Raw genomic sequence first — 21,358 nt, 5'->3', positions numbered from 1 at the left:
AGGTGGAAGAGAGAGATAGTAGAAGGGGGAGGAACTAAAGGAAAGGAGGGCACAATGTTTTAAGTGAAGCCCACACTTTGTCTCCATGGCAACCCTGATACACGTGACTAGTCTCCTCCCTCTCTCGTCCTCTATAGTCTTTAAATGTACAATATCACATGTCGTATGTAGGAGGCCCTGCAGATTCCAAAAGTAGAAACTAGATATTCCACCACTGTAGTTGTGTGTGGGCTTGTGATAACCTTGACCACTACACACTGGAAACATTGGTCTACTTCATAGTCACAATCACATTTTTCCTTATGGCTTACCCCTCCCCCTCTCTTTTTACCCATCTGTCCCTATTTCCTTCCCTTTCCTCCACTTCACTCCCTGCATTTCACTCTCTCCCACTCTCCCAATTTTTCTAAACTAACATATGGAATTGTTTTCAGCTGGTCATACCAAGGATCACTTAGCTATTTGAGTTTGAATTTTAAGACCCATTAAGGTATCAAAAAATATATATTTTTAAATTATTTGATAAAACATTGAATTTGGCATTACTGCTATTAGCCAATAGAAACAGTGAATAACATATTCTAAAGAAGTGTGTTGTGAAGTATCTGTCCTATATCTGAGAAGTATAAGAAATATTAGATTTTTTTTCTTTTTTTTTTATCATGTAATTATCCCATTATTTTAGGCACTGAACTATGTCCATATATACTTCCATTCATTTTTTAAACTGGTACCGGGACCTTCAGAGGAGGCTTGTGAGGCTTGTGTGTGTCCTTGAGCAAAACGGAGAACACCATTCGTGTTTGTTAGTCTCATCTTTCAATGGAGTGGCCATGATAGTTTAGGCCAAACTGTTCGGACACTACAGATGTTTTCGTGAGAAGACCGATTTTCGGGAAGGCTCATGGTCTGATAAACACTGCTCTGGCTCTGCCACCTTTCACCGCAGCTGTGGAAGGGCGATATTGGCAGATGCAGTGGATTGATGGGGATTTTTTTATTATGTAAATTGTTTTATTATGTTGTGCAATGTTGTTCCTGTAGCTAAGTTCACTGCGTGAATCAGGCCTTTGTGCTCGAATTGCAAATAAACCACAGCATTCTGCAGCAATTCACCATCACATCTGGTTTGCACTTAGTGGGACAATCATTTGTTTTTCAACAGGACAATGACACAACACACCTCCAGGCTATGTAAGGGCTATTTGACCAAGAAGAAGAGTGTTAGAGTGCTGCATCAGATGGCCTGGCCTCCAAAATCACCCGACCTCAACTCAGTTGAGATGGTTTGGGATGAGTTGGACCGCAGAGTGAAGGGAAAAGCAGCCAACAAGTGCTCAGCATATGTGGGAACTTCTTCAAGACTGTTGGAAAAGCATTCCAGTTGAAGCTGGTTGAGAGAACGCCAAGAGTATGCAAAGCTGTCAAAGGCAAAGGGTGGCTACTTTGATGAATCTCAAATATATTTTGAGTTGTTTAACCCTTTTTGGTTAGTACATGATTCCATATGTGTTATTTCATAGTATTGATGTCTTCACTATTATTCTACAATATAGAAAATAGTGAAAATAAAGAAAAATCCTTGAATGAGTAGGTGTGTCTAGATTTTTGACTGGTACTGTATACCTATGCACCACATAATTGTCCGCACTGCTCTCACAGACACACCCACACCTGTAAACAATTGATCTAATTCACATTAAGACCATGGTCACATCCATGCTAGCGCTAACGAAGTATGAAGTAGAAATGCTCCATTGATATCATCAATGGAAAATCGTGCCAAAACATATCAACTGACCAAGGCTTGAATTCTATCAAACCCGCCATAGCAATATGTATTCATGTGTTTGTTTACAAACATCACCACTTCACCTCATGCACACACACACACTTCTTATTCTGAACAATGATAGCATACCTGTGTGGTGAGTCTACCTGGTAATAGTTGTAGGTCTTTATATAGTAACTAAGACCAATGGCCAGGCCATATGAATCAGGTTTTATTGGGCAGCATTGGGAACCACAGCACTTGATTGTGTTCACTTAGTTGTTAATGAGTTGAGGGAGTTTAAATCAAAAGGTTATCTGCAGCTAAGTATAGACTTTTGTCAATACATTAGCCTCAAAAGACTGACGTACATCTGACTACATCCATTGCTCTACTACATGACTGCTAGGGTGGAACAGACTGGCACAGAGTAATGTTTAAAAGTAGCGATCTGACATACTCACAAAAGGTTATAAGAAAGTGGCCAGATTAGCAACAGGAAAGAGCTTGTGTAAAACAATACAAGGCCAAGACAAAAGCCACTGCACACAATGGACTACTATGGAATATATTTTATTTAACCTTTATTAAACCGCAATGTTCCATTGATGTTTGAATACTATTTGATCCATTTAAAACAACTACAGTGCTGCATAAAAAACATAAATATCAAGAAATACCCACCATCATTGTAAAACATGAAGGCTTTGTCATCCAGACCTGAAAGGGTAGCTTTAGCCTTGAACTCCTCTATCTGGATAAAGTACTCTAAATTGAACAAATTCTGGAGATTATTCCAAGACCAAGAAAACCAGAAAATGCAAAAGTTTAAAAATGTAGTTAACAATCAACTCCAGCCGAGTACATTTCTCTTTCAGTTGTAGTCCTTTGAGTTATAAGGGTGTAAAGCCATATTTAAATATTTCTTCATTTGTAACATTATAGTGGTTTGCAATGTAATATCCAATCTCTATTGGAATCCAACTTGCAGGAAGTCATCCAGCACTTTTACATTTCCCCAAATTTGCATTTAGCATACCTGTCATTGTAGGGAAGAAAATACAGTATTTGGAGACTACCTACACACCATGTAAATGTCATCGTTTTGATGTCTTAACTATTATTATACAATATAGAAAATAGTAAAAAAAAATAAAGGAAAAACATTGAATGAGTAGGTGTGTCCAAACTTTTGACCGGTACTGTATGTGTGAGGGGCATCGAGTCTCAACATGCCATGATACAAAGTGTCCGACAGGTGCAGTGCCAACTGATGCACGCATATAGATTATATCCCTAAAATCAGTTGTGGCAGACACTAGTCTTTTCTGTGGTCAAAAACTTTGCCTTAAAAAATAAATAGGATATAGGCTATGGAGAGCCACAGTCGGGTTCTCTTGGGTATATCAACTGTAGTTACATAGACCAGAGACCTGTGAAAGTCGAACAGGAACCAACTTGGACTGGAGGGACACGTTTGAATTTTGGGCCCAGACCGGTTTGGATCCCCGGTAGGGTCAGTATACAGGTTCTGAGGGACCTGTGAAGACCTTTACTGCATACTGTTTGTATGCGGGATGAATGACTGTGTGAGCTTTGGTGGAAACTATCACCCTCAGCACTTAAAGAGATCGCAAATATTGTGGATACATTAGAACTGGCTAATTTGGGTAGCTACCTTGAAGAACCTTGAAGAAATTTAAAATATTATCTTGATTTGTTTAACACTGTTTTTGGTTACTACATGATTCCATGTGTTATTTCATAGTTTTGATGTCTTCACTATTATTCTTCTATGTAGAAAATAGTAAATCATTTTAAAAAACCCTTGAATGAGTAGGTGTGTCCAAACTTTTGACTGGTACTGTATAAGTAACAAAAAAGCTGAAAAACGAAAAATAATTGCTATTTTTGACATCGGAAGAGGGTGCATTAATAAAAGAATATGTTATAAAAAATGATTAAAAACAACTACAGGTGACATTATAGTCATATGGTCCAGAGTAAACTATCACTCCAACACTAAACATGTCAAAATGGGTTGGTAGTGTACAAATGTAAAGATGTTTTTATATAGTTTAACATAGTTATTTTTTACAGATTTAAACCTCCGCAAACTGAAAATGTAAATACAGCCCTTCAGAAAGTATTCACAACACTTGACTTTTGACACATTTTGTTGTGTTACAGCCTGAATTTTAAAAACGTGCGTCACTGGCCTACACACATACCCCATAATGTCAAAGTGGAATTATGTTGTTAGAAATGTTTACAAATTAATTAAAAAAGAACATCTGAAATGTCTTCAGTCATTGAAGCCCTTTGTTATGGCAAGCCTAAATTAGTCCAGGAGTAAAAATTGCTTAACAATGTATGTGCTTAACAATGTATGTGCTATGTAAGAATGTATGTGCTATGTAAGAAAGCTAACGTTTCAGTTCCTTGCTCAGAACATGAGAACATATGAAAGCTGGTGTTTCCTTTTAACATGAGTCTTCAATATTCCCAGGCAATAAGTTTTAGGTTGTAGTTATTATAGGAATTATAGGACTATTTCCCTCTATACCATTTGTATTTCATTAACCTTTGACTATTGGATGTTTTTAGTATTGCCAGTGTAACAGTATAGCTTCCATCCCTCTCCTCGCTCCTCCCTGGGCTCGAACCAGCAACACAACAGCCACCATCGAAGCAGCGAAGAACTACTAGAAGGCTCAGAGCGAGTGACCGTTTGAAATGCTATTAGCACACGCTAACTAGCCAGCCATTTCACTTCGGTTACACCAGCCTCATTTCAGGAGTTGATAGGCTTGAAGTCATAAACAGCGCAATGCTTGAGGCACAACAAAGATCTGCTGGCAAAACGCAAAGAAAGTGCTGTTTGAATGAATATTTACGCACCTGCTTCTGCCTACCACCGCTCAGTCAGATACTTAGATACTTGTAAGGTCAGTCAGATTATATGCAACGCAGGACATGCTAGATAATATCTAGTAATATCATCAACCATGTGTAGTTAACTAACTCCAAATGAGCTTCAATGCCATACAACACTGTAACTGCTCTTAAACGCTAGTAAAACCAAATGCATGCTTTTCAACAGTTCGCTGCCTGCACCTGCACGCTCGACTAGCATCACCACCCTGGATGGTTCCGACCTAGAATATGTGGACATCTATAAGTACCTAGGTGTCTGGCTAGACTGTAAACTCTCATTCCAGACTCATATCAAACATCTCCAATCTAAAATCAAATCTAGAGTCGGCTTTCTATTCCGCAACAAAGCCTACTTCACTCACGCAGCCAAACTTACCCTAGTAAAACTGACTATCCTACCGATCCTCGACTTCGGTGATGTCATCTACAAAATAGCTTCCAATACTCTACTCAGCAAACTGGATGCAGTTTATCACAGTGCCATCCGTTTTGCTACTAAAGCACCTTATACCACCCACCACAGCGACCTGTATGCTCTGGTCGGCTGGCCCTCGCCTCATATTCGTCGCCAGACCCACTGGCTCCAGGTCATCTACAGGTCCATGCTAGGTAAAGCTCCGCCTTATCTCAGTTCACTGGTCACGATGGCAACACCCACCCGTAGCACACGCTCCAGCAGGTGTATCTCACTGATCATCCCTAAAGCCAACACCTAATTTGGCCGCCTTTCCTTTCAGGTCTCTGCTGCCTGTGACTGGAACGAATTGCAAAAATCGCTGAAGTTGGATACTTTTATCTCCCTCACCAACTTTAAACATCTGCTATCTGAGCAGCTAACCGATCGCTGCAGCTGTACATAGTCCATCGGTAAATAGCCCACCCAATTTACCTACCTCATCCCCATACTGTTTTTATTTATTTACTTTTCTGCTCTTTTACACACCAGTATCTCTACCTGCACATGACCATCTGATCATTTATCCCTCCAGTGTTAATCTGCAAAATTTTAATTATTCGCCTACCTCCTCATGCCTTTTGCACACATTGTATATAGACTCTTTTTTTCAATAACTGTGTTATTGACTTGTTTATTGTTTACTCCATGTGTAACTCTGTGTTGTTGTCTGTTCACACTGCTATGTTTTATCTTGGCCAGGTCGCAGTTGTAAATGAGAACTTGTTCTCAACTAGCCTATCTGGTTAAATAAAGATGGGCTACACATACAGAGAGGCGCTGTTTGTTCGCTTGGATGCTTTCGCCGGTGAGATACATTCAACCTCTTGCGAATTGAAGGACATTTATGAAACACTGAGAGACAAAAGATAGATTATTTTGTATGTTTTATTAATTTTTTTCTTGGTCATTCTTGGGAGGGAAGGCTGGCTTCCCTTGGCATCCATGAATACATGCCCCTGCAAGTGGCCAATGGTGTCACACCCTGATCGGTTTCACCTGTCTTTGTACTTGTCTCCACCCCCTTCCAGGTGTCACCCATCTTCCCCATTATCCCCTGAGCATTTATACCTGTGTTCTCTGTTTGCCTGTTGCCAGTTCATCTTGTCAGGTCTTACCAGCGTACTTTCCTGGTTCTCAAAAGTCTTTGGTTCCTAGTTTTCCCGGTTCTGTCCATTCTGCCTGCCCTGACCCAGAGCCTGCCTGCCGTCATGTATCTGCCTGACTCTGACCTGATTATGAACCTCTGCCTGTCCTCGACCTGCCTTTTGTCCCATGTTATAATAAATCATTGAGAACTGTACTATCCGCCTCCTGTGTCTGCATCTGTGTCATATCCTGAGTCGTGATAAATGGTGACTTTAAAATACACTGCTCAAAAAAATAAAGGGAACACTTAAACAACACAATGTAACTCCAAGTCAATCACACTTCTGTGAAATCAAACTGTCCACTTAGGAAGCAACACTAACAATACATTTTACATGCTGTTGTGCAAATGGAATAGACAACAGGTGGAAATTATAGGCAATTAGCAAGACACCCCCAATAAAGGAGTGGTTCTGCAGGTGATAACCACAGACCACTTCTCAGTTCCTATGCTTCCTGGCTGATGTTTTGGTCACTTTTGAATGCTGGCGGTGCTTTCACTCTAGTGGTAGCATGAGACGGAGTCTACAGCCCACACAAGTGGCTCAGGTAGTGCAGCTCATCCAGGATGGCACATCAATGCGAGCTGTGGCAAGAAGGTTTGCTGTGTCTGTCAGCGTAGTGTCCAGAGCGTGGAGGTGCTACCAGGAGACAGGCCAGTACATCAGGAGACGTGGAGGAGGCCGTAGGAGGGCAACAACCCAGCAGCAGGACCGTTACCTCCGCCTTTGTGCAAGGAGGAGCAGGAGGAGCACTGCCAGAGCCCTGCAAAATTACCTCCAGCAGGCCACAAATGTGCATGTGTCTGCTCAAACGGTCAGAAACAGACTCCATGAGGGTGGTATGAGGGCCCGACGTCCACAGGTGGGGGTTGTGCTTACAAAGCATTATGTTTGGGACAAATCCAACACAATACATCACTGAGTACCACTCTTCATATTTTCAAGCATGGCGGTGGCTGCATCATATTATGGGTATGCTTGTCATATTCAAGGACTAGAGAGTTTTCTAGGATAAACATTTATGGAAATAGAGCTAAGCATCCCAGAGGGAAATTGGGTTCAGTCTGCTTTCCAACAGACACTGGGAGACACGTTAACCTTTCAGCAGGACAATAACCAAAAACACAAGGCCAAATATTTGCTGGAGTTGCTTACCAAGATGATATTGAATGTTCCTGAGTGGCTTAGTTACAGTTGTTACATAAATTGGCTTGAAAATCTATGGCAATACATCAAAATGTATAGCTACAATCAACAACATACTTGACAGAGCTTGAAGAATTTTCTAAATAATAATGTTCAAATATTGTACAATCCAGGTGTGCAAAGCTCTTAGAGACTTACCCAGAAAGACTCAAACCTGTAATCACTGCTAAAGGTGATTCTAACATGTATTGACTAAGGGATGTGAATACTTACATAAATTAGATATTTATTTCATTTTCAATACATTTGTAAAAAAAAAAATGTAAAAAAATGTATCAATTTTAAATTCAGGTTGTAACACAACAAAATGTGAAATAAGTCAGGGGTATGAATACTTTCTGAAGGCACTGTACATAAGGAATTCATAACACCTTCATGACCAGGCATGATACTGCAATACTCAGAAAGGTATCTTTCATAACAACATTCCTAACACATTTATCAGTGAAAGGCAGTTCTCAAAATATAAGTCTTGTAGAATATTTTCTAAAATGAAAACTGTCAATCTATCCAACCTCCTGACACACAACGGGCTGGGATCTGTCTCAGAGCACTACCCTTGTAGTAATTAGGGGTTAAACGCCTAGATGCCAATATGTACTTATCACAGTAGGAGGCCATTCCTTCTCTTACTAGAACTAAATACGTACCCCCTGTGCACTGACATGGTAACGACAAACTTGTTGTTTCTACTTGTACATCACAATAGTCGGCAGTGGCCGACAACTTGACTTTGAGCCAATCAGAAGGCACAAACCTATATGTGGAGGACCGACAGGAGTGACAAGACAAAATTAAAAGGATAGGGCACTTTTTCCAGTCGAATCCACCTTCTTTTCATCAGAATTGTTCCAACTAAAACAATAGAGCTGCATAATAGGGCGTACGTCTTTTTTTCTTGAGCAAGTTTTCTTGGCGTATTAAGTTAGCTAGCTAGCTGGCTAATGTTAGCTTGCTAACTGAGCGAGGCAGTCACACAGACTTCATATGAAACGGATGGCGTAGTAAGTGCAGCACAATGCACACCACTAAATGCTTTACCAAGCCAGCTATCTGGCCACTGTAGCTAGTAACATTATAATTAAATCACAATGGCTGCCCATGAAGCAGCTGCCTGTAGCTGGCTGCCGAGAGCAAATGTAACGTCTTTACTTTACTTAGCTAGCACAACAGCTAGCCAGCGAATCATGCTCATCATTTAGCTAATGTAATCCCCCTACTGTAACTGAGCTTTGTAGGATGTAAAACAGAGGTGACCACATACTAAAAAATAACCAAAGGAAGGTAATTGTCGTATTTTGTATTTGGAAAATGTACATTTTTACAGTATAAATTACCTTCGGGCTTAATTCAGTAATGTACAGAAATATAACTCTTTAGACTGGAATCAAATGTAAGGCATATAACTCAGAATAAACCCAAATAGTATGGTGCAATACAATTCAGAAACAAAACCAATCAGTATGGCATCATGCAAGAGAAAGGGCTTCAATCAGAAACAAAACCAATCAGTATTTTATCATGCACGAGAACTAGAATTCATTAACTCATAGTTAACTCAGCAATCCAACATCAGAAAAAATATAAACATTCAATAAAGTATAACCTGGTTGCAACCTTTAAAAACCTGGAGTACCCCTCATTATTATTCAGAGCTCTGAAATGTAACAATTATCTTACTACGTTGCAGTGCTTCGTCCCTCAACGGGACTAGATGAACAAGAGCAAGTGCAGTCCTTGTGCTTCTCTGTGTGTGTGTGGGTGTGTGTGAGTTCTGGGAGCAGGAGTAAAAAATGCATCAAGAGCGGTCCGTATTCAGTGCAGTGATAGGAAACAGAGGGCAAGCCAGATGACGTTTCGTCACGAGACCAAAACTACTCTGACACACAATACAACTGTCTCAATAGCTACTCTGAACACACAGTAACTCTAGAATTGCTGGTATAGATGTCGTTATCTGGTCTCGTCACTTGATGATCAACTCTTCTTAGCCACTCACACAGTTTATACTCTACACACACATTATTTACAATCCAGCAAACGGTCACAGCTGTCCGCCATTCACTGGGGATGAAAGTCTTCTCAGAAACACACAGTTGCTTGCTCTAACTTCAACACCAGACCAGTCCCCTCAGGCCCTCAGGCTTGCTATTGGTGGAAACGGAATTAACTTATGCTCTGCCCAATTTAACTGCCCCGTTTGTGCCATCTTCCCTGGCATTAATTGGTAGTAGTAGAGGGCATGGGCTACACTAATGTTAGCCAGCTAATTAACCTTTCTAGGGCAGGCGTTCCGCTAGCGGAACCCCTCGACAACATTCCGCTGAAAAGGCAGTGCGCGAAATTCAAAAATATTTTTTTGAAATATGTAACTTTCACACATTAACAAGTCCAATACAGCAAATGAAAGATGAACATCTTGTTAATCTACCCATTGTGTCCGATTTCAAAAATGCTTTACAGCGAAAGCACAACATATGATTATGTTAGGTCATAGCCAAGTCAAAAAAACACACAGCCATTTTTCCAGCCAAAGATAGAAGTCACAAAAAGCCGAAATATAGATAAAATTAATCGCTAACCTTTGATGATCTTCATCAGATGACACTCATAGGACATCATGTTACACAATACATGTATGTTTTGTTCGATAATGTGCATATTTATATCCAAAAATCTCAGTTTACATTGCGCGTTATGTGCAGTAATGTTTTGATTCCAAAACATCTGGTGATTTTGCAGAAATACTCATAATAAACATTGATAAAAGATACAAGTGTTATTCTCAGAATTAAAGATAGACTTCTACTTAATGCAACCACTGTGTCAGATTTCAAAAAAACTTTAGGAAAAAGCATAATCTGAGAACGGCGCTCAGAGCCCAATCCAGCCAAAGAAATATCCACCATGTTGGAGTCAACAGAAGTTAGAAATAACATAAATAAATAATATAAATATTCACTTACCTCTGATGATCTTCATCAGAAGGCACTCGCAGGAATTCCAGTTCGACAATACATTACTGATTTGTTCCATAAAGTTCCATAAAGTCCATCATTTATGTTCAAATAGCCACTTGTTGTTAGCGTGTTCAGCCCAGTAATCCATCTTCATGAGGCGCAAGACCTTCGTCCAGACAAAAACTCAAAAAGTTCCATAACAGGTCATAGAAACAAGTCAAACGATGTATGGAATCAATCTTTAGGATGTTAACATAAAAAATGAATAATGTTCCAACCGGAGAATTCCTATGTCTGAAGAAAAGCAATGGAACGAGAGCTAACTCTGTCGGGAACGAGCGTCACGAGCCTGAAACACTCTGCCAGACTACTGACTCATTCAGCTCCCATTCCCCCCTCCTTTATAGCAGAAGCCTGAAACAAGTTTCTAAAGACGGTAGACATCTAGTGGAAGCCGTAGGAAGTACAACTTGACTCCATAAACACTGTGTATTCGGTAGGCCAAGCTTTGAAAAACTACAAACCTAAGATTTCCCACTTCCTGGTTGGATTTTTCTAAAGTTTTTGCCTGCCATATGAGTTCTGTTAAACTCACAGAAATCATTCAAACAGTTTTAGAAACTTAAGAGGGTTTTCTATCCAATAATACTAATAATATACATATATTAGCATCTGGGACAGAGTAGGAGGCAGTTCACTCTGGGCACGCTATTCATCCAAAGTGAAAATGCTGCCCCCTAAACCAAAAAGGTTAAACATGTAGCTATGCGCTGTATTCATTTTTTGTGTCATCTTGCTAGCTAGTTATATAGCTGTGGCTATTTGGCTAATATCAACAAGGGATTTCTAGAACTATAGCAACATCAGCGGAGCTAGTTAGCTAGCTAGCATTGACTAGACCATAAAGCAACATGACTTTTTTTTTGTATCAGTAATGATAATGAACTTATTTTTTTTACACAATTATGTATTTACAATGCATACCACATATCACTCTCAATCAACAACAAAACACACCACATGGGGCTAGGGTAACCACATGTCCCAGTTTGTGCGGGACAGTCCCACACATTTTGTCCCTTTGTTCCCTCAACCAAACAATCATGTGCCACAGTTGATCAACAAAAACAAACACCACTCATTTAGAAAAAAGTTGATTTGTGTCATATTTGAGTGAGACATTCCAATCTGTCTCTTGGAGTTATGTTGGCTTATGACAAGATACTGTATATATATCTTAAGGATGTGGTACTGGTGATGCTAAACACTTCTTTCTCAGATGGCTGTTGAAATTTGAAATTCTGTGCAGCGCAAGATGTGTGGTTGGCCAATGTCATAGGCCTATTGTCAACTAATCACGTTTCTCAAATCCTTTTGGGTTAAATTCCAGTTAAACTTCAACAGGACAGTTAGGACTAACTACTTACAAAAAAACGTGCTTTGGATGAAGACCTACAGAAGTAGGCATAAGTAAATAGCCGTATTAGACAAAGAAATAAGGTAATTCTGTCAAACTTATGGGTCTCTTCATTCTCAATAGTTGCTCATTCAACACAATGCTACTTCTCTCAATCCCCTTTTTAAAACAAGTCACCCTTCCTAAATGTTTTTACCATCCAGAAATGTTTCCTTTGCCAAATATTCCCAGATTTTGATAAAACATTCACACATGTGGTGTCTTATTTTCATCACAAAATGTTGAGCGAGGCAAAGAAATAGAATAGGTGCACTTCAATTAGCTTGTTTGGTGCAGTTGGAACAGGGATGGTAGTGCTGCTGGAGAACACCGGAGTGTCGCTCCGCCACTTCTCACAATGGTGCTCTTTTAGTAGCTAGATCAAAGCTGAATCAGTGTCTTGGAAGATAACATAATGATGAATTGGTATTCTATATAACACAAACAAATATAACAGCATAGTATAACGTTACTGTTACATCAACAGGAATTTTTTTGTTTTTGTTCTCATGCGGCCACTATGCAAAATGTACTTGGATTTAAACAAAATACAGGAAGGCTGAAGGCTAGGGTATAGTTTGTTAACATCCTGCTCTAATTTGTTCACTAAACAGTCATTCAAGAAGATCTAAATGCATATTCCCATGAAACTGATTGAGATCAAATGACTGGTATGCTTAGGCGACACTGTCCTGCGAATGTCCCACAAAATCATACTGTTGTTCCAGATGGGTATTTTAAATGTGGTCACCCTAGATGGGGACCCGTGTCTGAACTCACTCAGTAACACTAGTATCTGTCCACCTCACACCTGCCAGATTCCTTCAGTCAGCCCTGGATTTACACTGGCAAACTTCTACTTACTCTGAGTGTATGCATGAAACTGTTTCTTTTTGTGTGCATGCTGCTCTATCAGTAAATGGGTGGGTGTGTTGGGGTGTGTGCCAGGGAAGTGATGATGCATTTCCTCGGGGCTATTACATTCCTTTCAGCCTATCTATGAATCAAGGACAGATTACTATATTCTGCATCTCACAGGACAAAAACTGCATTTCCATTTCTCTCTAGTTGAAATGGAACACACTAGGTTTGTTTCACAGGGTGAGTAACTAATTGTCTTAGAGTAATTCAGGGTCCACAGATGCTGAGAGTTGATAGTCCGGCATCCCATTGTGACATAGCTACGAGGGTCTGAGACCACAGTCAAAATTCCCTCCCCAAAATGCCCGACCAAAGCCACTTCCTCTACACGTCCTCTATTCATTTTTATACAATGGGTAGGTCTAATCCTGAATGCTAATTGGTTAAAACCACAATCCAGCTGATGTCTATTTAAGCAATAAGGCACACAGGGGTGTGGTATATGGCCAATATACCACAGCTAAGGGCTGCTCTTATACACGACACAACACAGAGTGCCTGGATACAGCCCTTAGCCATGGTATATTGGCCATATACCACAAACCCCCGAAGGTCCTTAATTGCTATTAAAATCTGGTTATCAACGTAATTAGAGCAGTAAACAAAATGTGGGTCATACCTGTGGTATACGGTCTGATATACCACAGCTGTCAGCCAATCAGCATTCAGGGCTCGAGCAACCAGTTTATAATCCACAAGTCACCAACGGCTGAATCTATGACATTAAAATGCCTATTTACTCTGTTCCATCTGACTGCACAATCCACTGTCTCACCAGCCCAAGCCAAGCAATTTATAAACTTGATCTCCACTATAAAAAGCATCTAGACATTATCTCACATTCTTTTAGACTAACATTTAGTTTTCAACAGCAAAGATTTGTATAAACTTTGCTGTCTCTCTCCAACATTTGCAACATTGTTTCAAGATTCAAATTCGATCTCCAGCTGTCCTTTAGTAATGAATGTGTCGGGACGAAACAGACAGACAGGCAACGTTTCACAGCCATTCGAAATCATGAATCAGCTGGCATCATTTTTTATGGATATATATTTGACAAAGAAATATAAATTGAAAAAAGGTAAAATGAAACCAAGTGCAACTTGCTTGCAGTCTTTCCAGCTTCAGTTTGAAGTGATTGTGTTGGCTAGCTCTTCTGAACAACAGTGTCCCGACGAGTGAGCACATTTTCTATGTCAGGCGAAAACGCGCCTCGTTGGCTCATTGTTATGGATGCATCCAAATAAATGTCACTAGAAAACAGCTTAAACAAATTCAAATGCAGCGACTTTGCTGTTATTTTGGCTGCCCTTTTTGACGTGACTGTAAGTTAGCCGTAGTTGGCAAGCTAGTAAGCAAGGGATAAGAATGTTGCCAGCCATGAATGACTGGGGCGCATCCATAGATACAGAACAAAAAGACTGAATGACTGGGTCGTGTCTCTGGCAACCGAACCGATAGAAGGAACGACCAGCTGGCTTGGGTAGCAACCCTGGATTTATTTTTGGGCTATATCTTGTGGAAGGATAAAATCGTTTGAATAAATTCATCAAATAACGTTTAATGAAAATATGTTAATCATTGTTTGAATATGTTGGTAACCCGTTGCATAAAATTGAAAATGCCCTCGAAGCTGTGTTTTGAGGATACATTGGCACGGATTGCCGCCCTGAGATTGGGTATTTATTGGTTTCTTTTCATTTTGATAAGGTTATTGTAAAAAGGTACAAATCTAAGGTTAACGATTTTAAGGTTGGCACATTAGATTTGGGGTGGGGTGGGGTCACAAGAAATGATTGGGGAATAAATGTGGTCCCTAGAAACTCTTGCTAAGCAATGGCGTCCCCGCTGAAAAGGTTTGAATAACATTGCTTTAAGATGTCCTTATATTAAGTACCCTTCAAATAAAGAGTTACACCAAATCAAAATGTAACACCTGATGAACTGTCAAACAGTTTCATAACATATTTCAACACCCATCTCTGAGTTAGGAGTGGTTTAGGACGAAAACCCTAAAAACACATACCATAATTATGATATTTTCTGATACACTTTATGAGACACTTTAAAGGTCGAAGTGACCTTCTCAAAGCTTAGTAAACTTGCAAGGAAGTACCTGTGCATTACAGCAACAAGCTCAATGATTGAGTTACAGCACATACAGTAATGTTAATGTCTCCAGTCATCTGTAAATCCAGATCATTTCAAAATGTTTTGGGGAAAGAAAATCGAACATGTTTGACAATTCGGTTGATAAACTGAGATCATTATATATATATATTCAGATGAATGTCTTCAGAATGTCAAAACATGTGTGTGTGAAGTTGCATGTTTGCTATTTGAAATATTAAGGAAACAAAACTATTATTTTTCAATTTACAAAAGCTAAGCTGGTAAATGTTTATTGTGCTTTATTTTGTGGAGGGGCGTACTCAGACTAAGATTGAGATGGACTTTGAGATTATTAATGTTATATTTGTAATGAACTAAACAAATGAGTTCTGACTGAGCAAGGCCTTTTGATTTCCTTATTATGGTATGAATTAAAGTTTTTTTTTTTAACATAAGCCTTACGGCAGCCCATTTCTGATATTTTGCAAAAATGTTAGCAAAACATCCTATCTGATTGGTCAAGAGACCAATTAGTGAAACAAATCAGAATTGGGCTGCCAGTGTAAAGGCAGCCTAAGTTGCTTCAAACATACACTGAGTGTAGAAAACATTAAGAACACCATTGTAATATTGAGTTGCACCCCCCCTCACCTTTGGCCCTCAGAACAGCCTCAATTTGTCTCTACAAGATGTCGAAAGCGTTCCACAGGGATGCTGGCCTATGTTGACTTCAATGCTTCCCACAGTTTTGTCAAGTCAGCTGGATGTCCTTTGGATGTTGGAACGTTCTTGATACACAAGGGAAACCAAGCAGCGTTGCAGTTCTTGACACACTCAAAACGGTGCGCCTGGCACCAGCGAAGGTACCATATCCCGTTCAAAGGCACATAAATATTTTGTCTTGCCCATTCACCCTCTGAATGGCACACATGCACAATCCATGTCTCAATTGTCTCAAGCCTTGATACTTCTTTAACCTGTCTGCTCCCCTTCATCTACTCTGATTGAAGTGGATTTAACAAGTGACATCAATAAGGGGTCATATAGCTTCCATCTGGATTCAGCTGGTCAGGCTATGTCATGGAAAGAGCAGGTGTTCATAATATTTTGTACCCTCAGTGTATATTCATGTCCGTGTGAGTGTAGTTAACCCCTGACTGCATCACAGTATTAGCATGAGCCTTAAAACTATATATACAAGGTCTGTTAATTATATATTTGCTTAATAGGGTGATTAACCAATTAGTCTAGTAATATATTTACAACATGAAATTAATCCACGACAGATACACAGTTCCGATTAACAGTTCGACATTGAGACTTCCAAAGTTTTAAAGCTATAACACAAACCTGTATCAGCTTGATCCTGTGTATATCCATATTTAAGAAATAATAAATTATTTCATGTTTTGGGGCTATGCACAACACAAATTCTCATGACCCTCAACTCATTGGTGTAATACTCCAACTCCCATGACCCCCTGCTCCAAATATTCTCACCTCAATTCCACAACTCTTCACCGTTGGGCTATTTCGAAATCTAAAAATACACTATGTGTGCAGTGCAGTGGCTGGCGTAGGATTTAGTAAAATACCCCGAGGCTAACACCTCCCCTCTACAAATGAGAAGTGCACTGTAGAAAGGGTCAGGTTGTGCATTGATAACAAAAATAAATGTCCTATCAATGATTGAATAGTGACTTAACTATACACACTATTAGAACATCAAGTACCTTTAATGCTGTATAATAATCTCAGAGTATTTCAGGACCAACTAGTCACGCATTCAGTGTTTCCGTCAACTGAAATAGTCAAGACGTCCTTTTAAAAAAACATACAGCAACACTTCAGATACAGTGCATAAACGCACAACATTTGGCCACCACTGTTAACAGCAAATCCAATAGTCCAGTTGACAAAGCAACACGATTTCATACCTTACGAAATTATACAACCCGACACAATCTCACAACCTGCACTGTGCCACTTCCTCACTCTTTGTGGGTGATGAGGCAACCAGAGGAAGGGAGATGGTAAGAGCTGTTAAATATCTGGCTATCTTACCTTGCGAAGAGACATAGGACATGGTCTAAAGACATCCAGAGTCACCCAGAGCAAGCTCTCAGCACTTTCAATCTCGTCTGTAGAAATGCCATTAATAAAACGGCTACATAATGATTGGGCAAAGCCTAAGAACCGTTAACTGAGAAAATACAACGGCAATGCATAAAAATTACTCAGTCCATCTCCGTTAGAGGCCATTTCCGACGACAGAGTAAAGGACATAAATATAAATACATGTAAATTGTTGTCTACATAGAAATATGGGTATATCACACGAGCCGAAGTGAGTGGGAGAGGGAGGCAAGAAGAGGTGGAGCGTTTGAGCGCTTGCGTGTGCAATGTATTAAGCTACCAAGTGCACGTATAGGCTATCTTAATCGTTATCTGCAAAATTATCATAAGGTCAAAGTCTATGCCCATTGAATTTAGTCCCATTGAATGAAACTCTTTTCCGCGTTCTCGTAGGCGCACGTTCATACACGTTGCTTACACACACACACTTTACAAATAGTGCACGGGAGGTGGGCGGGATAGTGTCCATTTATAGGATACTATAATATAGACTATAATAATATTTTTCACTCTATTTCCTTTGAGTTTTTGATCATTAGTTGAAACAATAACAAAGCGAATTCCCCGCCCCTGTTTCAGTAAAAGCTTATGGATGGGGCTGGATAAATGTCTCAAATTCGCAGACAGAGCTGTGTATGTAACTTACATTACATCAATAGTATAGTTTTAAACATGTTTTGAGGCTATATTATCTTTGTTTTCTACACTATAAAACAAGTTAATATTTTGGGTTCTGATGGGGTATGACAGTTGAACTAAGCTCACAATCAATTAATCAAATTCAGCAGATGTCACAAAGTGCTATACATTTATATTTATAAGTAATATATTGACTCATGAAAAAGTTATTTTGAGAATCACATTTCAGGACAATATTTGTAGCATGGAAGTCTCCCAATGCTGGAAGGGAGGCCTGAGTATGAAAGTTTGGGAACCCTTGGTGTTAACTTGAATCGAGCGCACCCACTTTTTCTCCATGCACCAAAGCACAAATGGAACTGACAGTCTGTCAACAGATTTATCAACTTAGTGTAGCACTTGCTTATGAGTGCATGCAGGCTATAGTTTGTACATTGCAAGATATTACTACATGAACACCTTCACAATAAACCATTGCATTGTTTTATTGAATCATTTAACAAAGTGAGACTTACATTTCATCCAAATCTAGTGATGGGACGATTGATACCAGAGCTCTGACGCTCCAATGTAGTTTTCAAAGCACTACAGATCTGACACAATGTACTGATGCTCGTTTCAAATAAACTTTATAATGTGATCAATGATGTCCAAAGCTTAGTTTGAGCACATCAAATCAAATTGTATTTGTCATATGCACGGAATACAACAGGTGTAGGTAGAACTTACAGTGAAATGTTTACTTACAAGCCCTTAACCAACAATGCAGTTTTAAGAAAAATACAACCAAATAAATAAATAAAAGTAACAAATAATTAAAGAGCAGGAGTAAAATAACAGTAGCGAAGCTATATACAGAGGGTGCAGGTACAGAGTCAATGTGTGGGGGACCGGTTAGTTGAGGTAATTGAGGTAATATATACATGTGGGTAGAGTTATTAAAGTGACCTATGCATAGATAATAACAGAAAGTAGCATCAGCGTAAAGGGGGGGGGGGGGGGGGGCAACGGACCTAGACTTGGCACTCTGGTACCGCTTGCCGTGCGGTAGCAGAGAGAACAGTCTATGACTAGGTTGGCTGGAGTCATTGACAATTTTTAGGGCCTTCCTCTGACACCGCCTGGTATAGAGTTCCTGGGTGGCAGGAAAATTTGCCCCAGTGATGTACTGGGCCGTACGCACTACCCTCTGTAGATGTATTTATTATTTTTAAATTTCACCTTTATTTTACCAGGTAGGCTAGTCGAGAACTAGTTCTCATTTACAACTGCGACCTGGCCAAGATAAAGCAAAGCAGTTCGACACATACAACAACGCAGAGTTACACATGGAATAAACAAACATACAGTCAATAATACAGTAGAAAAGGTCTATATACAGTGTGTGCAAATGAGGTAAGATAAGGGAGGTAAGGCAATAAATAGGCCATGGTGACGAAGTAATTACAATATACAAATTTAACACATAGATGTGCAGAAGATGAATGTGCAAAAAGAGATACTGGTGTGCAAAGGATCAAGATAAATAAATGAATACAGTATGGGGATGAGATGGGCAATTTACAGATTGGCCATGTACAGGTGCAGTGATCTGTGAGCTGCTCTGACAGCTGGTGCTTAAAGCTAGTGAGGGAGATATGTGTCTCCAGCTTCAGTGATTTTTGCAGTTCGTTCCAGTCATTGTCAGCAGAGAACTGGAAGGAAAGGCGGCCAAAGGAGGAATTGGCTTTGGGGGTGAATAGTGAGAAATATCTGCTGGAGCACATGCTACGGGTGGGTGCTGTTATGGTGACCAGTGAGCTCAGATAAGGCGGGGTTTTTACCTAGCAAAGACTTGTAGATGACCTGGAGCCAGTGGGTTTGGCGACGGGTATGAAGTGAGGGCCAACCAACGAGAGCGTACAGGTCGGAGTGGTTGGTAGTATATGGGGCTTTGGTGACAAAACGGATGGCACTGTGATAGACTGCATCCAATTTGTTGAGTAGAGTATTGGAGGCTATTTTGTAAATGACATCGCCGAAGTCAAGGATCGGTAGGATGGTCAGTTTTTCGAGGGTATGTTTGGCAGCATGAGTGAAATATGCTTTGTTGCGAAATAGGAAGCAGATTCTAGGTTATATTTTGGAATGGAGATGCTTAATGTGAGTTTGGAAGGAGAGTTTACAGTTTAGCCAGACACCTAGATATTTGTAGTTGTCCACATATTCTAAGTCAGAACCGTCCAGAGTAGTGATGCTGGACGGGCGAGCAGGTGTAGGCAGCGATCAGTTGAAGAGCATGCATTTAGTGTTACTTGCATTTAAGAGCAGTTGGAGGCCACAGAAGGAGCGTTGTCTGGCATTGAATCTCGTCTGGAGGATAGTCAACACACTATCCAAAGAAGGGTCAGAAGTATACAGAATGGTGTCGTCTGCATAGAGGTGGATCAGAGAATCACCAGCAGCAAGAGCGACATCATTGATATATACAGAGAAGAAAGTTGGCCCAAGAATTGAACCCTGTGGCACCCCCATAAAGACTGCCAGAGGTCCGGACAACAGACTCTCTGATTTGACAAACTGAACTGTATCAGAGAAGTAGTTGGTGAACCATGCGAGGCAGTCATTTGAGAAACCAAGGCTGTTCAGTCTGCTGATAAGAATGTGGTGATTGACAGAGTCGAAAGCCTTGGCCAGGTTGAGGAAGACGGCTGCACTGTAATGTCTCTTATCGATGGCAGTTATGATATCATTTAGGACCTTGAGCGTGGCTGAGGTGCACCCATGACCAGCTCTGAAACCAGATTGCATACTGGAGAAGGTACGGTGGGATTTGAAATGGTCGGTAATCTGTTTGTTAACTTGGCTTTCGAAGACCTTAGAAGGGTAGGGTAGGATAGATATAGGTCTGTAGCATTTTGGGTCTAGAGTGTCTCCCCCTTTGAAGAGGGGGATGATCACGGCAGTTTTCCAATCTTTGGGAATCTCAGACGATATTAAATAGAGGTTGAACAGGCTTGTAATAGGGGTTGCAACAATTTCAGCAGATCATTTTAGAAAGAGAGGGTCCAGATTGTCCAGCCCAGCAGATTTTGCAGCTCTTTCAGACCATCAGCTGTCTGGATTTGGGTGAAGGAGAAATTGGGAATGCTTGGGCCAGTTGCTGTGGGGGGTGCAGGGCAGTTTACCGGGATAGGGGTAGCCAGTTGGAAAGCATGGCAAGCCGTAGAAAAATGCTTATTAAAATTCTCAATTATAGTGGATTTATCGGTGGTGACAGTGTTTCCTAGCCTCATTGCAGTGAACAGCTGGGAGCAGGTGCTCTTATTCTCCATGGACTTTATAGTGTCCCAGAACCTTTTGGAGTTTGTGCTGCATGATGCAAATTTCTGTTTGAAAAAGCTAGCATTTGCTTTCCTAACTGCCTGTGTATATTGGTTCCTATCTCCCCTGAAAAGTTGCATATCAAGGGGCCTATTCGACGCTAATGCGGTACGCCACAGGATGTTTTTGTGCTGGTCAAGGGCAGTCAGGTCTGGAGTGAACCAAGGGCTATATCTGTTCCTGGTTCTAAAGATTTTGAATGGGGCATGCTTATTTAAGATGGTGAGGAAGGCACTTTTAAAGATCAACCAG

At 40.3% G+C, this 21,358-nt stretch overlaps 1 pseudogene; it reads right to left on the bottom strand.

Annotated features, from left to right (window-relative positions):
* LOC115128504 (ras/Rap GTPase-activating protein SynGAP-like) overlaps positions 1-17,453 on the bottom strand; it is a 94,317-nt pseudogene extending 76,864 nt beyond the window's left edge.
* Between the last annotated feature and the right edge of the window lie 3,905 nt (positions 17,454-21,358).

Source organism: Oncorhynchus nerka, linkage group LG4 (genome assembly GCF_034236695.1).
Source record: "Oncorhynchus nerka isolate Pitt River linkage group LG4, Oner_Uvic_2.0, whole genome shotgun sequence".
Classification (NCBI taxonomy): Eukaryota; Metazoa; Chordata; class Actinopteri; order Salmoniformes; family Salmonidae; genus Oncorhynchus; species Oncorhynchus nerka.
This window is presented reverse-complemented; position numbering and strand designations above follow the sequence as displayed.